Source organism: Dasypus novemcinctus, chromosome 2, assembly GCF_030445035.2.
Source record: "Dasypus novemcinctus isolate mDasNov1 chromosome 2, mDasNov1.1.hap2, whole genome shotgun sequence".
NCBI classification, from domain to species: Eukaryota; Metazoa; Chordata; class Mammalia; order Cingulata; family Dasypodidae; genus Dasypus; species Dasypus novemcinctus.
The window spans coordinates 96,969,410-96,988,606 of NC_080674.1; the positions used below are offsets into that span (position 1 = coordinate 96,969,410).

General features: G+C 37.7%; 1 protein-coding gene and 1 pseudogene across 8 annotated transcripts in view; both read right to left on the reverse strand.

Annotated features, from left to right (window-relative positions):
* The window catches only part of KIAA0825 (KIAA0825 ortholog), a 447,444-nt gene that overhangs the window by 87,735 nt on the left and 340,512 nt on the right, over positions 1-19,197 (reverse strand). The window lies entirely within an intron of this gene.
* Positions 3,175-4,132, reverse strand: LOC105747294 (voltage-dependent anion-selective channel protein 2 pseudogene; annotated as a pseudogene).

Here is a 19,197-nt window from a genome sequence, read left to right on the forward strand (position 1 = left end):
GTAGGCACTCTTAGCTCCCAGTGTGGTGGTTGACCCTCTTCACCTCCCTGTCAGCTGGCCAGGATAAGTCCAACAAACCAGATGGTAGGAGCCGCAAGTCTGCTGAGGCCCAGGACCTGGCCATCACATGGACAGTCCAGAGATTCGGGTTTCCTGAGTATACACCAACCCAAATGCCAACCACAGGTCCAGTAAAAGTAGCAGAAGAGGCATGTGTAGAAAGGTCATATCTGAGTCCAACTTCATCACACTCAGAAACACAAGCTCCCAAGTAGGGCCATGACCATAGAACCTGTGGGTCTCTGTGGCCCTAAGGAGAACCAGCACCTGGGTTTCCATCTACCTTGGTTGTCTCTGGTACCCTGCTGAGGTGTGCATAAGATGTCATGTATTTTAAGAAGCAGCAGAAATACAGTTGGATGGAAGACGGTCATTTCCTCTTCCTTACAGTTCTAATTCTCTCTTGAATCTATTTTACTTGTCTTCTTCATTCTCAACATATTTACTTTTCCTATTTTTTCAATTGTGATAAATAGGAAAATTAGTTCTTAAGGTGGAAAACTGGTGGCAAAGGCACACAATTGCCTACCTATGGAATACAGGGAAACTCCCAAAAGGTCCCTGACTCAAAAGTATACTTTGTATTCACCTACCATAGAAGCTGAAGTTTCCACAGAGAGAGTCACTTTGCTGTATTAAATGCACTTTGTCTCTAAAAGTTATCTTTGGGAAAGCAGACATGGCTCAACTGATAGAGCATTCGCCCACCATATGGAGGGTCCACGGTTTGATCCCCAGGGCTTCCTGACCCATGTGGTAAGCTGGCCCACATGTAGTGCTGCTGAGCACAAGAAGTGCCCTGCCATGGCAGGGGTGCCCCCATGTAGGAGTGCCGCATGCACAAAGTGTGCACCCCACAAGGAGAGCTGCCCCATGTGAAAAAAGCACAGCCCACTCAGGAGTGGCACTGCACACATGAAGAGCTGACGCAACAAAAAAAAGACAGTTTCCCAGTGCTGCTGGATAATGAAAGTGGATGCAGAAGAACACAGAGTGAATGGTCACAGAGAGCAGACTATGGGGGAAGGAGAGAAATAAATAAAATAAATCTTTTAAAAATAAAAAATAAATAAAAGTTACCTGTGAACATAGCAGTTTATCATGTTATTTACAACTTTTCCTGGGATTTATATGCCCAGCATAACCAAAAAATAACTTGCAACTTTTGGTTGGTAATAAAGAAGTGTGAAAAGTTTAAACAAGCCCTTTGTAGCCAGTGAACAGAACAAGTTATCTGGGAAAAAAAAATACAGAAATGGGAGAAGCCCAGAAGGGGACATGGTGTCCACGGAAGATAACCCTCTAGGCTTTTAGCCTTTTGTTTAGGGTTGTATAGATCTAGAAGGAAATGAGGCATGTGCTAACTTTTAAATAGATTTAATTTCAGCTTAGATATCCCTGACTTCTCAAAACCAGGTTATGGGGACTTGCTCTGATCTTTTGTAAATAGCTGCAAGTCCCCTTATCATAGCACTATCTTATTTTGCTCTCCTTGTCTGCCCAATTCTATCATTAGACCAAAAATTCCTTGAGGCCATTCATTTATTCATTTTGGCCATATTTCTACTGCTAGTATGACGTTCAGGAGGTGTATTAGTCTGCCAAAGGGGCTCTGATGCAAAGTACCAGAAATCTGTTGGCTTTTATAAATGGTATTTATTTGGGGTAAAAGCTGTCAGTTCCAAGGCCATGGAAAGTCCAACTCAAAGCACCATAAGAGGTACTTTCTCACCACAGTCAGTTGCCATATGTTGAAGAAGATGGCAAGCAATCTCTGCCTGGTTTCAGTCTTCTATTTGGGCTTCCTCTTTCTCAACTGCAGGCTGGCATAGGGCTTCCTATATCTCTCAGGGCGTTTTATATCAGTCCCAGCTCTCTTCCCAAGGTCAGCTGTAAGCTCTCAGGCTACAGTCTATCTCTCTTCAGGCCTTTAGCTGTTTGAGCCTTTTCCTTTCTGTCACCTGGCAGGATAAAAAATAACAAAGTTCTCTCCTCTGTGTGTCTTAAGTGATTGTCCTTTTCTATCAGACCCAGCAAGGGGGCAGGGACTCAATCTGAGTTCTGCCCTTTGATATAGTCAAATCAAAAAAGCCCTAACTCAATCTTAACATGTAATTTAATTAAAGACACCTCAGTTGGAGTTAATGCAATCAAAGGGTCTCACATGCATAGGAACAGATTATTTTATGAACATAATCTTTCTCTTTTTTGGGATTCATAAAATAATCTCAAACTGCCACAGGAGAGAAACTATTTAGATTAAAATATCTCTTTAGGGAAGCGGACTTGGCCCTGTGGTTAGGGAGTCCGTCTACCACATGGGAGGTCTGCGGTTCAAATCCCGGGCCTCCTTGACCCGTGTGGAGCTGGCCCATGTGCAGTGCTGATGTGCGCAAGGAGTGCCCTGCCATGCAGGGGTGTCCCCCGCGTAGGGGAGCCCCACATGCAAGGAGTGCACCCCGTAAGGAAAGCCGCCCAGTGCGAAAGAAAGTGCAGCCTGCCCAGGAATGGTGCTGCCCACAAGGAGAGCAGGCACAACAAGATGACGCAACAAAAAGAAACACAGATTCCCATGCTGCTGACAACAACAGAAGTGGACAAAGAAGACGCAGCAAATAGACACAGAGAAGAGACAACTGGGGCGGGGTGGGGTGGGGCAGGGGGGAGGGGAGAAATAAATAAACAAATCTTTAAAAAACATATCTCTTTACTGTTTATGTGAAGATCACAGAATTGTGTAGCTTGATAGTGGGGAAAAGTAAAACACATGCTTTCACCTCAGGTTTCTAGAGTAGGGGAGAGAAAATATGGTTACTTTCAGTAGAAAGTCATAGACACTTACTGGGAAAACATAAAGGGGGATAAGGAATACATTTTAAAAATACTTTTGAGGGAAGATTGAAACTCCTGAGGGCTTTTTCTTTTTTGGGGGGGCGGGGGGCATTGAACACAGTTTTCATAAAAGTCTCTTTCATTAGTGGTGGTAGCACATTTAACAGTTAAATACATTTAAATAATGTATAGGTGACTGTAAGACTGCAGCATTGGTAACTAAATAGCCAATTTAACTAATAACCAACTAAAAAGTAACTGTCTAAATATTTAAGATACAGCTCTTTGTTTTGATCACCTTCTGGGAGAAAAAGCCTGTTGGTCACAATTCAAATACACTAACCAAATCTTCCATATTCATTCCCAGAGGTTTCTTCAGCTGGGCAAGCTCGAGTTTGTGGCCTCCAGCATTAATGCTCCTCCTGTCTACCAGAGCAGACAGTGGAAGCTTCCCAGCAGGCTTCAGGGTCTGAGTGTAGCCCACTCCAATTAAACTAGAGCTGTTGACTTTTGCAGAAATGGAAGTAGTGGGATCCAACTCATATTCAGCTGCAACGTGAAAAAGAGTGCAGTTGGTACCTGATGTCCAAGCAAGGGTTTACTGAAGTGTCAAGATCTTCACACACTTTCTGATAAATTCTCTCCAATCATTGACATCAGTGTGTAGCTGGAAGTCTCCAGTCCTGTGCCCACTGCAGTTATTCCTTGTCAGCTTTGATTTGGCACTGCCAAAGGTAACCAGCAAGCCAGACCTCATAAACCAAGATGGCTGAACCATGGACTGCAGGTCCAGCAAAATCAAAGTTAACATCCAACCAAGGTTTATATACTCACTCTTTTAAGAAGACTTGATTTTATCACTTTTCTTTCCCTTGTTTGGTGAGAAAGTGGTATCAAATATCGGTTCGAAACCTTCACAAATCTGGTCTTCAATTGCGATTTCTGTTCCCAGAGTGTTATCAGGGTTCCATTTTTCGGTGAAAGTGAGACCATAACTCATACCATTTGAGTTTGGTCTCCAAGGTCCCAGTAACTTTACCAGTATGTGTATTATATGACCCAGATGTTGAGATTTGCATGACATTGCATGACATTTTTTTTCATATCCAGCGTCACCAAATCCTTTGTTAACAAAAAACAAAATCCTTTGTTGAAAATAACTCTGGCAGCTTTGCCAAGGTCAGTGTCCAATGGAGGAATACACATTGGCCACACTGCATGTGTAGGTGGCCTCCCATGGTGAAGCCATGGGAAGGAACGATCTGGTTGTCTACTGAAGGGGGCTGTGCTGTCACTCTGCTTATAACAGAAGTGGCTAGGCTCACTCAAAATAGTGCTTTTTCACTTTCATCAATTAAGAACATACTTATTCCCATTACTGACTTGAAAGATGTATAAATAGATGTATAGTTCAAAGGGTGGAAGATTTAGGGAAAGGAAGCGATAAAAATGAAAGATACAAGTGGAAGAACCATAAATTAATGGATTTTAGAGTACTGTTAAAATACAAATGACTGCATGTAAGAAGCAACTTGACAATATTACTCCGAATTACTTACTTCCAAAAGAAAAGTGAAGAGGCAAAAGACAAAAGCCCCTCACACAGATGATTTTTTGAAAATCTGTCAGCTTATTACCTTCTTTGAATGATAAGTTCACCGGATCAGAGAAACTGTGTCCTGATTTGGTACAATTAAGCCCTGGCTGGCCATATTCTGTCATATGACCCCATAATATCATTGGTACTTAGTAATCACTGGGTAACTCGTTATGGGCATCAGCAAATGGAAATAGATTTGCCTCGAGGAAAGGTCACTAGTGAATAACAACTTGCAGACCAAGGCCTTGTAACTTGTTGCATCTCTGAACTATGGCATGGACTTGGGTCTCCCAGATAGAAATTTCTGGCAACTCACCACTTGCTAAAAAGCAGGATTGAGTGCATAGTGGGCATTAGGCCCTAGACCCCAGTATCAGGCAGGTAGATGCTGACTGACAGAAGGGCCCTGCCACAGTGTGGATTTACCTTGAAGGAGGCCCACTGGTACCGACCTGACAGTGCACACTGAGATCCTCTAATGAACAACTCTGTGCTAGTTTTGTTTTGTTTTCTCTCAGTTCCTGCAGGGGTTACAAAGATGCTCCTAAGATTTCTAACTTACTTCCCTAAATAAACATGCAATTTTAATTTACTAGTTTGAACCACTGAAACTGTCATTTTGTAGGTCAAAATGGTTGAATAGGAAACGGACTTTGGCCCAGTGGTTAGGGCGTCCGTCTACCATATGGGAGGTCCGCGGTTCAAACCCCGGGCCTCCTCGACCCGTGTGGAGCTGGCCATGCGCAGTGCTGATGCGCGCAGGGAGTGCCGTGCCACGCAAGGGTGTCCCCCGCGTGGGGGAGCCCCCACGCGCAAGGAGTGCGCCCATGAGGAAAGCCGCCCAGCGTGAAAAGAAAGTGCAGCCTGCCCAGGAATGGCGCCGCCCACACTTCCTGTGCCGCTGACAACAACAGAAGCGGACAAAGAAACAAAAGCAGACAAAGAAACAAGACGCAACAAATAGACACCAAGAACAGACAACCAGGGGAGGGGGGGAAATTAAAATAAATAAATAAATCTTTAAAAAAAAAAAAAATGGTTGAATACTGGCAAGTTCATGTTTCAGCCTACCTGTTAAATGCAGATTTGGTATGACAATATAACTGTGGGAAGGAAATATGGACACTAAATGCTTTTTTCCCCCCAAGGTAGCCCTACTGGGTTAAAAGAGAAGGCAAATTCCTTTTAGCTGCAATTAGTGTTTATGGAATATCTAATCACACAAGTGCCATGAAGTGTACACAATACACAGAAGAGACCAACATTACCCTTGAGAAATGCATCATCTGTATGTGAGCATTTGGCTAAATATAGAACAAAAATAGTTTCCATTTTCAATCTAACAGACAAAAATGGCTGTATTGTAAAGTGCAACTAATCTTTTATAAATTATATTGATGCTGGTGCCACACACACCCAGAAATATTATTTTCTGTTCTATGTTTTATACCCTCCTCTGTCCACCCACACCACGCTCCAAATATATTAGTCTCCTTTCCAGGACCGACTTCATAATTTCAGGGCCAATGGGGCAGGGGGAGGGGGCATTGTTAAAAATTATTAAGGCTTTCAAGATGGCAACAGCAGAGCATTATACTGGAGCCAGTTTAAGCATTAAACTGGTGGCCCAGGTCACATGATCATGAAGTCAGGCCTGCTTCTTTTTCTTTCTCATACACGCCAAGTTCACTCCCTCCTCAGGGCTGTGGCACTTGCTATTCTTTTTTTTTTAAAGATTTATTTATTTCTCTCCCCTTCTCCCCCTCCCCGCCCCCAGTTGTCTGCTCTCTGTGTCCATTTGCTGTGTGTTCTTCTGTGACCACTTCTATCCTTATCAGTGGCATTAGGAATCTGTGTTTCTTTTTGTTGCATCACCTTGTTCAGCTCTCTGTGTGTGCAGCGCCATTCTTGGGCAGGCTGCAAGGGGCGCACTCCTTGCGTATGGGGCTCCCCTATGCGGGGGGGACACCCCTGCATGGCACGGCACTCCTTGTGCACATCAGCACTGCACATGGGCCAGCTCCACACAGGTCAAGGAGGCCCAGTGTTTGAACCACGGACCTCCCATGTGGTAGGCGGACGCCCTATCCATTGGGTCAAGTCCACTTCCCTGCAATTCTTTTTATATGGAGTGCTCTTCTCACAGTTAAGATCTCATCTGCTGATTGCTCTCCCCTGACAACCCCTGTCTAAAGGAGTCCCATAATAGTCATTCTCTGGGGCATCATCCCATTTTATTTTCTTCCCAGTACTCTCCTCTGAAATTTTCTTGCTAATTTATTTAAAGATTTCTTTCTTTCTTTCTTTCTTTCTCCCCCTGCCCCCCATTGTCGGCTCTCTGTGTCCATTCACTGTGTGTCTGCCTACATTCTTGTCAGGCAGCATCAGGAATCTGTGTCTCTTTTTGTTGTGTCATCTTGCTGTGTCAGCTCTCCATGTGTACAGCGCCACACCTGGGTGGGCCGCATTTTTCACGTGGGTCGGCTCTCCTTGCGGGGCTCACTCCCCTATGCAGGGGGCACCCCTGCATGGCACGGCACTCCTTGTGAGTGGCAGCACTGCGTGTAGGCCAGCTCACCACATGGAACAGGAGGCCCTGGGTTTGAACCCTGGACCCCCTATAGGGTAGGTAGACACTCTATCAGTTGAGGCACATCTGCTTCTTGCTAATTTATTTATTGATTGATTTATTGTCTAGTCTCCATTCACTGGAATGTAAACTCCATGACAGAAAGGACTTCCTCTTGTTTGCATGGCATTTAAAACAGCACTTCGTATGAAGTAGGTAGCCAATAAATAGGTTTCTAATGAATAAATGTAATAAACAGACACATACAAACCAGTGAATGAAAATCAAAACTATCCAATGCAATACATCAAAAATGCAAGCCTCATTCAGTTGTGATTACTAAGTGATTTCTCTTTAGCAATCATTACATTCTAAAGATCAATCACTCTATAATGTTCATTTTGCTATGTATCTCATCACTTACAATTTTAAATAAAAGGGAAAAGTAGGTATATATTAAAAGGTTGGTGGAAAAAATCTCACATAATATTTTCTAAGAAAATAAGGCAACTTTAACATATTTCAACTCTGCCTACTGTCAATAAGAATGTATTTAAGATATTATTAAACACTTTTTAGGAAACTAAATGAAGCTATAATTCTCCCACAAAGTTAATATTAATTTTACAGTAGTTAACAAAAAAAACCAAAGTCACTATATCAGGTCACAAAAACTAAGACTTTTGACTCTTACAGGAATTGCTATCATGAAAACAACATTGGTTGAATGAATCTGAAGTCCATGTTAAATTACAGAGCTTCCTGCAACATACTTATTTAATTATATCTATTGGATTTAAGAGCCAAAGATAATGATAATGGTCACCAAAGACTAGGCTTTGCTTTTCAAGGACCAGCTGGTTCTGGCTGGAGAGTTGACACTACATGAAAATCATCTTTTTTTTTTTTTTTTTTTTTTTGGTGGGTCCATAGTTTCCAGTGACAACTAGAAATTAGCAAAACAAGTTATAGTTATAAGCACGAACTGTTGAAGACATTCCCACATATCTGAGACATGCAATGCAAGCTAAAGAGGAGAACATTTGCAATTTAAAATATAATTCACCATAATGAAAATATAAAGCAGTCGTTCTGTTTTATTCGGCATGGCAGGTTAGGAATCCCCGTGAAGCTAAATTGAAGCAAAGAGCATATTAATAATTTAATTTGGTTCAGTAGTGTGCAATGGGGCACTACAACCTTTTATTCTGTAACCAGCTGCTGACCCTAATATGGACGAACCAATTAGACATCTCTATTTAATTGTTGGGTGACCTATCTAAAACTCACTAGGAATTTTCATTTTAAACAACACTCAACAATCTGAAAGAATCCTAGTTATCCCCCTGGTAGAGGCGGTTGATTTGATAGAAGCACACAAAGGAGTTCAGCAAATGGGGGGAAAAACCCTGTAAGATCATTTTAGACTATATTCTGAAAAAGAACATCTTAATATAACGAGCCTTTTTTCAGTCTCCCTTGGTGGAGCATCAGCCCTCTCAGATAACCCCGCACAAAGCAAATACTATTCGTCTGAAGTTACATTTGCTCCTTGTTATCACAACTTATGCCACTTAATTCATTATTCAACGAATTCACTTTCTTGTTTATTAGATGCAAGGTAGCCGCTTATCCCTAAAGGCCATGTATGCAAAAGACTGCTTGTAATCCTGTCACTTCAAACCTCTCTAGGCTTTTACATTGCTCCAGGAATTAGGAGAAAAGAAGCAAACAATTTAGATTTATTCCTGATGATATTAAATCTGTACATGATGAAAGAAATAAGAAAAAAATGTTAACCTGAAATTTGTTGATTGTAGAGTGGCTTCAGATGCTATCTTTACATGTGAAAGTTAGTATATTCACTTGCTTCCCATAATAAACACCTTGAAATATTCTTTCCATGTTAAAGAGGAATGTTAAATGCATTTTTTGTACAGGTGGCCTGCAATAAAATGTAATATATCTCATCAACTACATTTCAAAGACACAGGCCAGCTCAACATTTCGGGTGCTGGAAGCAGATATTAAACATATTTTAAAATCTGATATTTGACCTTTCAAGGCTTTTAGGCACCTGTCTTTAAGAATATATAATGTTGAACTAAAAGTATATATTGAAAATGGTTTTCAATTTTTCAAAATGGGTATTTCGATATTCTTGGTTGTTGCTAACAAGATGAAATAAGTGCGTTGTGAATAATGTAAAACAATGTAACTATTTGAACACTTCAAACATAGTATAATGGTCAGAGGTATTTCAATTTGATTTGGTAATCTTATGCTATTAAATTCATTAAAATGTAAATAAATTAACAGAATTAAGCATACTTTCAGTGCAGTCTTAGCACAATTAATATTGTATAAAATTATCTGCATAATTATACACAGTATGTTTACATAAAACATCCAGGAAAAAGCTACAAATCAGAGGCTGAGTATAAAATATTTTAAGCTGTGCGCTGAAGTCTTCTAAATATGGAAACCTAAGTGGTTGTTTTAGTACTGTGCTTTATGTAACTGCAGACAGTTCTAAATTTCATGCTTTACTTATTTAAATGCTAAATGATTCTATACTTATTTTTTAAATTCTCATATAGATGTATAAATATTATATTTAGATTGAATGTATTTTAAACCTGTGTGCATTAGTCACAAAACATAGAGGCAATTATTTTCTCCAATTAATTTACATTATGAGCTATTTGAGATTCAGCATTAGTTCATCAAGGAAAGGCACAGAGAACACTTTAATGCAGCATAACATATTTAGATATGCCTAGGACAAAAGACTCAGCATCTTCAGAAAACAAGAACCTTTTACAGGGAATATTTATTTTGTGAATAGAGTTGTGACTAATAAAATAATGTGAACAAAATCACTATCAACTATTCTAAGAAAGGAAATATGCTTGAAACCTACCTACCTAGTGACTGTGACTATTATTGTAATTATTGCCATTCTTCCAAAGCATCACTCTATATTAATATAGTGATGAACAAATTGATTCACCTGAATAATTAACCTTTACTGCAGCATAACTACCTTAGGTACAGAGTAATATTTTCCATTCAGCCAAGACATAAACCTGTGAGGGAAATCACACTCATTAAATATTCTGCAGAAATCAATTGTTTCCTGCCACTCTGAGGAATTAATATCAACAATTAAATTGTGCAGTATTTTTTAAAGCTTTATTCTCATCAGTCTGTGCTGATTAAACAAAAAAAACATCAAAATAGAGCAAACTGAAATTAACAAAAGGGTACTAAAAATATACAACTTCTCTGTTGATATCTTAGATATATAACTTTATTCATTATTGTACAACTTTTGGTTTTTTACATGTGGGAGATTTAAAAAGTCACCCAGTGATTTTTATGGTGCAACCGTATGCTAGATAAAGATATTTAAGCTGTCAGTATAAACTGCTTCTGTTTTCATTTTGCATTTAATTTCAATGCCAGACTCAAGGCATAAATTTTTCATCACCTGCAATGCTATGAATAAAAGATTAAAAAAAGAACTGAGAAGAAATTCTAACACATGCGGTGCATGCAGCACATTGTGCAGACGCAGTATTCATAACTAGATGTTTAATTTCCATCTTTTTTTTTAACGTCAGGAACATTATTATTTGGGTTAATACATCATGGAGTTAATTTCCAGTATTTCAGCTTTGCAGAATTCAAGTTTACCTAGTTTGGGCCAAATAGGCCATTCATTTCACTTGAAATCTGAAGTAGACACCCTAAGATTTACATGTTACTTTGTTGGCCGTGCAGGGTTCTATTACTCTCGTATTTCCAGAAAGGAACTATTTCAACATCATATATTTTTTGTTTTATTCCATGAAATAGCATATATATTAACCTTGCCTGAAAGTTCAAAGAACTAAGAATTACTGAAATGGTCCTACCTAATATCAATTCCTCATTAAGGCTTGGTTCATGCTTTCAGCTGAAAGACACAATCAATCCCAAGAGGTAAAGTTATGAGCTCAGTGTTAAGGCATTTTTTATTTAGTACTTAGGACTGTTTTCTGTAGTGCAATGCATCTTCATTGCCACTTTATTAGCCTCCAAAGGGCTCACAGAACAAAACAATTTCTAATTCCTGCCAATAGACTCACTGAGCAAGGATGCACAAGAGCCCTTCCTAGTCCCTTCAGGAGGGTCTTGGGTTTTATTAACCTTGTCATTCTGAAACTTCACTTTCTTAGGGAGGTCAAGAGCCTGCTGTGAACCACAGGCTTGTCAGAGACAGCAAGAGTTATTCTCCTGGAGGTTAGTGGCATCTAATAATGTCTAGTTTTTAGTCTTTGGCTCTAATTACTCAAACTAATTTTTTATGGTTATTGAAATTAAATCTAGGGAAAGCATTGGAAAAAAAAATAAACCAAACCATGTTCTGATACATTACTATCAACGTGGGTATCCAATTAGCTCAGTTGGTTAGCAGACAGTGCTAATGAGACCTAGGTCGTTCATTCAGTTGTGGGGGGGGGGGGGGTGATGATTAGCTTTACTTTGTTCTATGGTCACAAATGTTTCATCCTATCTAGCTGTTTTAAATGCTATTAGTCACCAAAATAACCAAATGAGAGTGTGTAGATGAACCTGTGCAAATCCATCCCAACGATGAGGCTCTTGAGGACATCAGTACATCTTTATTGCACCTCTTAGAAAAATTTTACAAAAATTAGTATTTTTTTAAAAACATTTTCCACCTGCTTATTGTGTCTGAGTATAAAGCAAGCACTTCATATTTTCCAAACATTTAATGGGCTTTAATTAGCTGGTCTTCATAACATTTCTATGATGTTGGCAAGTTTAATTATGCTTACTTTACAGATGAAAAAGCTCAAAACTGAGAGGTTAAGTCACTTGTCTGAGGTCACACAAAATGTCAGGGCACTTCTCAGATTGGAATCACTGTCTTCTGAATCTCATTCCATTGTGGTACCCATGAGACTGCCCTGCCTCTATGAAAACAGCCTGAAGTCACAGTAATATGCCACTATATTATCACATTATTTTTCATTATGCTAGAAGACACAAGCCTAGTGAAAAGGCTTGGTGAGTGCTGGATTACAGCTGAATCTCCCTTTAAGCAACATAAAAGTACAGAAATTTGGATTTGCTAGACAGAAAAATTAGAGGGTGTCACATATCATTTAGTCTATGCTACCTCATATTATTAATCACATTTTTTGCATGCCCTAACTCTCTAACTAGATAGTAAGTACAGAGACCATGTCTTATATCTGAATGCAGAATAGGTATCAATATATATAATTTATTCATGATAATGGCATCTGATTGGAGGAGAATAGGGGAATATGAGACTTCACACCCCCATTTATGGGAAGAGCAGAGATTGGGATGAGATAGGCTCCACTGGTGGTAGGCAGGAGTAGATTTTTCCTATTGCACCTGTGTAATTACAAATTCTAGTTTGATCTGTTATGGGGACACCACAAACATATCTTGGATAACAAATACAAAAAGGATCTACAGAGTTGACACACTTAAGGAAAAATTTTGCAAAGAACAGGATACTTAAACAGCAGAGTAAGAGAGGTAGTTTTGCCGCAGCTATGAAAAGTAGAGACTTCCCCATGCAACTCAGCACCACCCTGTCAATGGAGAAATGAAGTGGTAAGGAGATTATTTGTCCAGTATTATAGAAGAGGAAAACACATAATATGGGAGGGGCATAAGTAAATATATTTTCATTTTCTTAAATTATTCTTCATAAGATGGTTTTATGTTGTGTGTTTTTCTCCCAAGCCTAAAGTGATATTATTTAGGATAAAGTTGATTTATCTAGAAGTTTTCAGAAATATTACAATTTTGTGAGTTAAATTATACCTATAAAGATTTTTTTCCTGTCAGAAAATTGACTTGGATTTGGCTTTCTTGGAGAAGCATCAAATCAAGAACTATTGATTTGCTTAGCAAATGGGGTTGCTTAGCAAAATGAGGAGCTATTTTGGAAATAGGACTTAACACCAAAATGGCAGACAGAGCAACAAACTCAAAGTATGATGTGCGTGTTCCTGGAGATGGGTAATCACAAGTTTTACATGTCAATGTGGTCATCTTCTTATTGTTCATGTCTCTCTACCATTGAATCTCTGGGTACTGGGGTGGGGGGCTTTCAAAGAAGAGCCTTCTAAAGTCTACGGACTGGTCTTATCGCTAACACCTATAGTGGTTAGGGATAATCACTTTATTTCATTTCGCTACAATAATAAAGATATACATATATACATGCACACATACATGTGTACATGGACACTTTCTTCAATTTCATTGCTATATGAATTTTTGGGATACTCAAGTAAATGAAAAATACTGTATTTTGTTTCAAACAAGGAAAAGAAAGAAAAGGGACACACATGATAACTACAGGAATTGAGTTATAATAATTCCATACTGAGCCTTGGGAAAGACTGACATGGCCAGTTAAGGAAATGTCTTTCCTTGAGATACTTAAGATAAAAATAAATCTGTTCTCTAAGAGACATTCGGTGTAGTTCTGCCTAGGAGGTAGAATGCTAGACCTGAAATCTTGTGGTCCTTTCCGGGTTTATCTCTGCATTATGTGATTTTAGGAAATGCCAAATAATTTTTTTATTCATTGTTGTCAAACACATCAACTCAGGAATATTCTATGCCTAGCAAACCTGTCTTTGAAAAAAAGGAAATCTTTTTGAATCAAAACACCCCAAACATTCTCAAACACACACAGAAGATAAGGTAATAGAGAATTGGGTTCTGGTCTGATCGGTACCATCAACTCATTGAGTTTTGTAGGCAATCTAATCTTGTCAAAAATTCTCGAAATAGGGAAGCGGACTTGGCCCAGTGGTTAGGGCGTCCACCTACCACATGGGAGGTCCGCAGTTCAAACCCTGGGCCTCCTTTACCCCTGTGGAGCTGGCCCATGCGCAGTGTTGATGCCCGCAAGGAGTGCTGTGCCACACAGGGGTGTCCCCCATGTAGGGGAGCCCCATGCGCAAGGAGTGTGCCCCATAAGGAGAGCCACCCAGTGCGAAAGAAAGTGCAGCCTGCCCAGGAATGGCACCACACGCACGGAGAGCTGAGACAACAAGATGATGCAACAAAAAGAAACACAGATTCCCGTGTCTCTGACAACAACAGAAGTGGACAAAAAAGAACTCGCAGCAAACGGACAGAGAACAGACAATGGGGGGTGAGGGGGAAAATGGGAGAGAAATAAATAAAAATAAGTCTTTTAAAAAAATCCTCAAAATACACTTTTTACTTCCAATTGTCATAAATTGCTTAAATGTAAAGTCTTGTATTTGAAATAAGTCAATTGTTTCTTAACACATATAAGGTATTTTTTAAAAATTCTGATTCTTAGCCCCTATTCCAGGTCTATGCAACCAGAACCGTCTGGGAAAGAGCCTGGGAATCTATAACATAACCGGTGACCCAGATGACTCTTGACGATCATGCAAGTCAGGGAACTCCAAAAGGTCGTAATATTCTTAGTCCTTTAAAATTCTTGGTTGTTAGCTAACTGGTATGTGGTCCCTTTTTTGGAAGAGTTTCAATATATTATATAACTCCCTCAAATCAACTTCACATGGATGCTGGGAGAATAAATTTCCAATTGTGAAATGAATTGCTTGGGAATACAGTGTTCAAGGAGTTAATCCAAGATTTCTATTGTCAGAAAATATAACGGAATGGTAGCATGTGTGTGATATTAAAAATAATAACTATCTGTCCTTTACAAATCAATACTGATTTCAAGAGGCATTGATAAGCACAGGATCAACATATTTTTCCAGTCATGCTCTTGAGGAAACATTAATTTAATACACTCTTCTGGACAATTGGTCTTCCTTGTATCTGACAAAAAAAAGCTTTTAATTCAAGAGGGGAAGTACAATATATCAGTGGATAATTATAAATGGTTTATGAGGGTTTTTTTTTATTAATAAAATTGGGAGCCAAGACACCTTCTGTTTCTAATAATTTTTCTACTGAGTTAGATTGTTCTCCCCAACCTGAGAGTGTGAGGTAAAATTTTATATTTATTTATATTTAATTAATATATAATTATATATATAATTATAATTAATATATTTATTTATATTTAATTCTATGGAGTTATTTCCCAATATAATAATGCAATTACATTTGGCCACTTGGAGAATAGATCTATGGCCAGAAATGCTGTTAGCAATGGGAATTTTTGCCTTGGATTCTGCTTTTTCCCAGTAACATGGGTGGTATAATAAATATTATATATATATACATATATGTATATACACATAAACACAAATATAATGGCACAAAATAAATGTGTTCCTTTCTACTGACACATACAAGTGTTTTAGAAACAACAGTATGTGATTATGTGATTTCAGGTCTAGATCACTGAAAAGTGACTACAACTAAGCTACAAAGCACTATCAAAATTTTTGAGACCATTCCCACCTTCTAATAATAGATAACTTTTCTAGGTTTCTAAAAGGTAATACAAGACAGACATATCTCTGCATTTTTCTATATGCTGGAGATGCTGCAGAATAGTTGTTACTATTATGACAATGGACAATTTTATCATAAATAGAAAACCTTGCAGCCATATTGGTATAATTTCCCACTACTCAATTGGTAGCTCTATGCAGGCTGTGTGTAAGAGAGTTTATTCAATTATTATTTTTAAGGTAAAAGGTTGAATTATTAATGTAAATTCAACTGCCCCTTTTTGTAATATATGCAGATTTACTTTTCTTATTTGGTTGACTCCAGAGAGTAACTTTGAATTTTGTCAGGTAGCTAAGTGATTTTCATTTGGGACACAGCTGAACATTTTTAAAAAGAGAATTCTTCAGATACAGAACTGATACTTGGAGTTTCTTCTAAATTTTATGTGCCAATTATTTAAATTTTAAAATTTGAAACAGTTTTTGATCTCAGACCATGATTTTATAATCATTTTATCTATAACAGAGAAGCTTGGCTCTTCTATTTTGTCACAATAATTTTGTTATGCCCAAATTCAAGATTCAGACTTTTAGTGAATCTAAAATGATCATCTCAATTAATTATTTGCAGGCCTGTAGGCAACTTACTAATAAGGTGAATTTTAGAATGCCCTATGTAAGAATATAAATTCATTTATTAAAATATAACATATTAAGTTGTACTACTGTTAAACAATCATCTAAGTTTCAGGATGACTTAAATTTTTTTCCAGTGCTTTCCATGTTGATCCCTGGAAGTCCTGCCATCTATGGGATATTAGTAAATTACTGACTCAATAGTCATCGCTGATGAAGATGATTTTTTAAGTTTATATTATACAATAAATTATTTTTCATGGCTCTTTTTTTTGCACTTCATTGACTTAAATGAACTTTGGAAATGGTTAAATTAAGAATAAGGTTTTATTTCAACTCATTGGCAATAGTTGTATGGTGCCTTTCCTTATGTAAATCTAATTTATATTATCCATAAAAATCTATCATATAAATACATTGCCATGCATATTTATTCTAAGAAACTATTATTATTTTCTTAGTATTCATAATTATTTATTCATTTCAAGTCAGTCAGCATGCTACTAATGGGGCCATGTGATTAGATATCCTAATTTGTCCTTGTAACTTATAATGAGTATAAATAGAAGTTCAATATAAAGTATTTTGAAATTTATAAAAATTATTTTTTGTTACATGTATGCCCATAGATATAAAATTCCAGGATTTTCTTTCTTTCATAATATACTATAATATGGTTACAAGTGCATTGAAATTCATCTTGTTAGAATGGTAGTAATATATCCCACCAGGACTACTGTTCCTAGTAGCAATTTAAAATAATTATTGTGAGACTTGATGCTAGACATCAGGTTTGCAATAGAATTACAATGAGGGAAGTGTATTAGAGACAAAACATTGCTGGAAGAAAACTTCATAATGGCGCAATTTGGAACTAAGCCTCAATTTTACAGTAATAGATTCTCTTTATGATGGCACAAAGGAGTGAATGCACTTAGCAAATTTAAATCTATTATTAGTCACACTCTGTGGATTGCAGTGCAAAAAAGAGAAAAGAAATTATCTTTTTAAGTATGTTTCTCATATAAAACAGGTTCTAGTAAGAACAGTCTCATATAAAATCGCCTTGTTACAGTTCAGAAGCACTGTCCGTCTTCACAACAGCAGGGAGTTGCTCAGGTTTAAAAGTCTCCAAAATAGTTCTGGAGGTCTCTAATTTCAAATGATGTTTCTGAAGTTAGGACACATTCAACATCAGTACATTTCTTATTTAAATAAATACAGTACAGAATAAGAAAGAGTTAATTTGGTATCAGCTGCTTACTGCCATCTCTCTCCTTGAATGAAGAGGTATTTGTATTTCACATTAGTACTATACCTGCCTTTAATGTGATTTCAATTATAGTGAAGAGAACTCAGTAGAGTTATGCTTGTATGATTTCGCACTCATCTATGAAAAAGGAGTTTCAATTGGCAATTTTGCAAGGGAAACCAACAGCAAGAATCCAATAGGTATTGTCAGCATAAAATCAAAACACCAAAGATTCAAGCATCCATTTTCAATAAATGCTTGATCAATAAAATCAATAAATAAGTTAAATAAAATGCTATATTTTTACTTTAATTATGACCCATTTTCTCTCTCTTGTCTTAAAATAATACAGAGTAAAATATATGAGAATAGCATAATTCAATTTTAAAATAACATTTCCATAATGTTATTCACTGGCTACATAGGGATGCAGGTAAAATCCTTAAGAAATCTTAAATAAAATTTTTATCTGAAATATTCTACATAAGCTGTGAAAATGATGGAAACATTGAATTGAATCAGGAAAAGCTAACCTTATGTAAAATTAATGTTGGTAGATTCATGAGGAATAAAGCAAAGATAGACTTATAATGGTCATCTTTAAAATAAAGTTCTACATAGCCTAAATAGGGTATAGCATTAAAATGATCCAATAAAATAGTCCAAGAGAATTACTAAAAAAGTATTTATTCATAAATTATCCAAATTCATCGCCTATATTAACACTTAATATTGCTTCCTTATGGTTCTGTTTTGCTCCTGTGGCTGTTGTTTAATAATTCAACTATACTTTTCTCTTGCTGGCCTCCAGTTAGTACTCTTTATAGAGGCTCAGCTCTGCCATCATTCAATTAATGTCTAAAATATCTACTGTCTTTCCTTAACTTCCAAGATATCACCTTTTCCCAATTTTGCTTTTCCTCCTACTTCCCAGTCTTCAATACGCAGCTGGCTATACCTCAGCATTATGGGTCTTCTCTCCCTCTGTGTACTGTTCCTGGGTGGTTAGTTTCCATATGCTGATGACTGTAATCTACAGCTCTTTGCTCAGCTCCAGACTCATAAACCATCTGCCTGTTGGGCATATCTATCATTGGATATTCTGTAGGCACCTCAAACTGTTGCCACATAATTTGGCATCTAATCTTTCTCTCTCTCGCAAACAAAATATATTCTTGCCCAAGTGTTCTCTATTTTAGTGAGCAATCTCCTCATTTACTCAAGCCAGAAACCTATGTATTATTCTTGAGACATACCTTGTCCTTCTCTCACATTCAAACTAATTTCCAAGCCCAGATGTATCTACCTCCTATGTCACAAACTTGTCCATTTCCATCTATTCCATTGTCACTGTCCTAATTCAGGCCACTATCATTTGTCTTGAGAATTATTTTAGCAGTCTCCCAATTGGTTTTTCTTGCCCTGATCCAATTCATTCTCTGTGTTAAGCAGGGGGATCCTTCCAAACTATTTTCCAAAATGATAAAGGAAAAGATTGATAAATATGAATACATAAATTTATTTTTCAGTCTATACAGGGGAAAACAAAATACAGTCAAAAGATAAATCATGGGGAATGGCTGTGGCTCAAGCAGTTGGGTGCCCACTTCCCACATGGGAGGTTCCAGGTTCAGTTCCTGGTACCTCCTAAAGAAGACAAGTAGATGTAACAAGTTGATGGAACAAGCAGATGCAATGAGCAGACAATGAGTGGAAATAATGAGCAGAAAGATGTGGGAGCCATGTTGGGGGGAAGGAGGAAGATAAATCATAA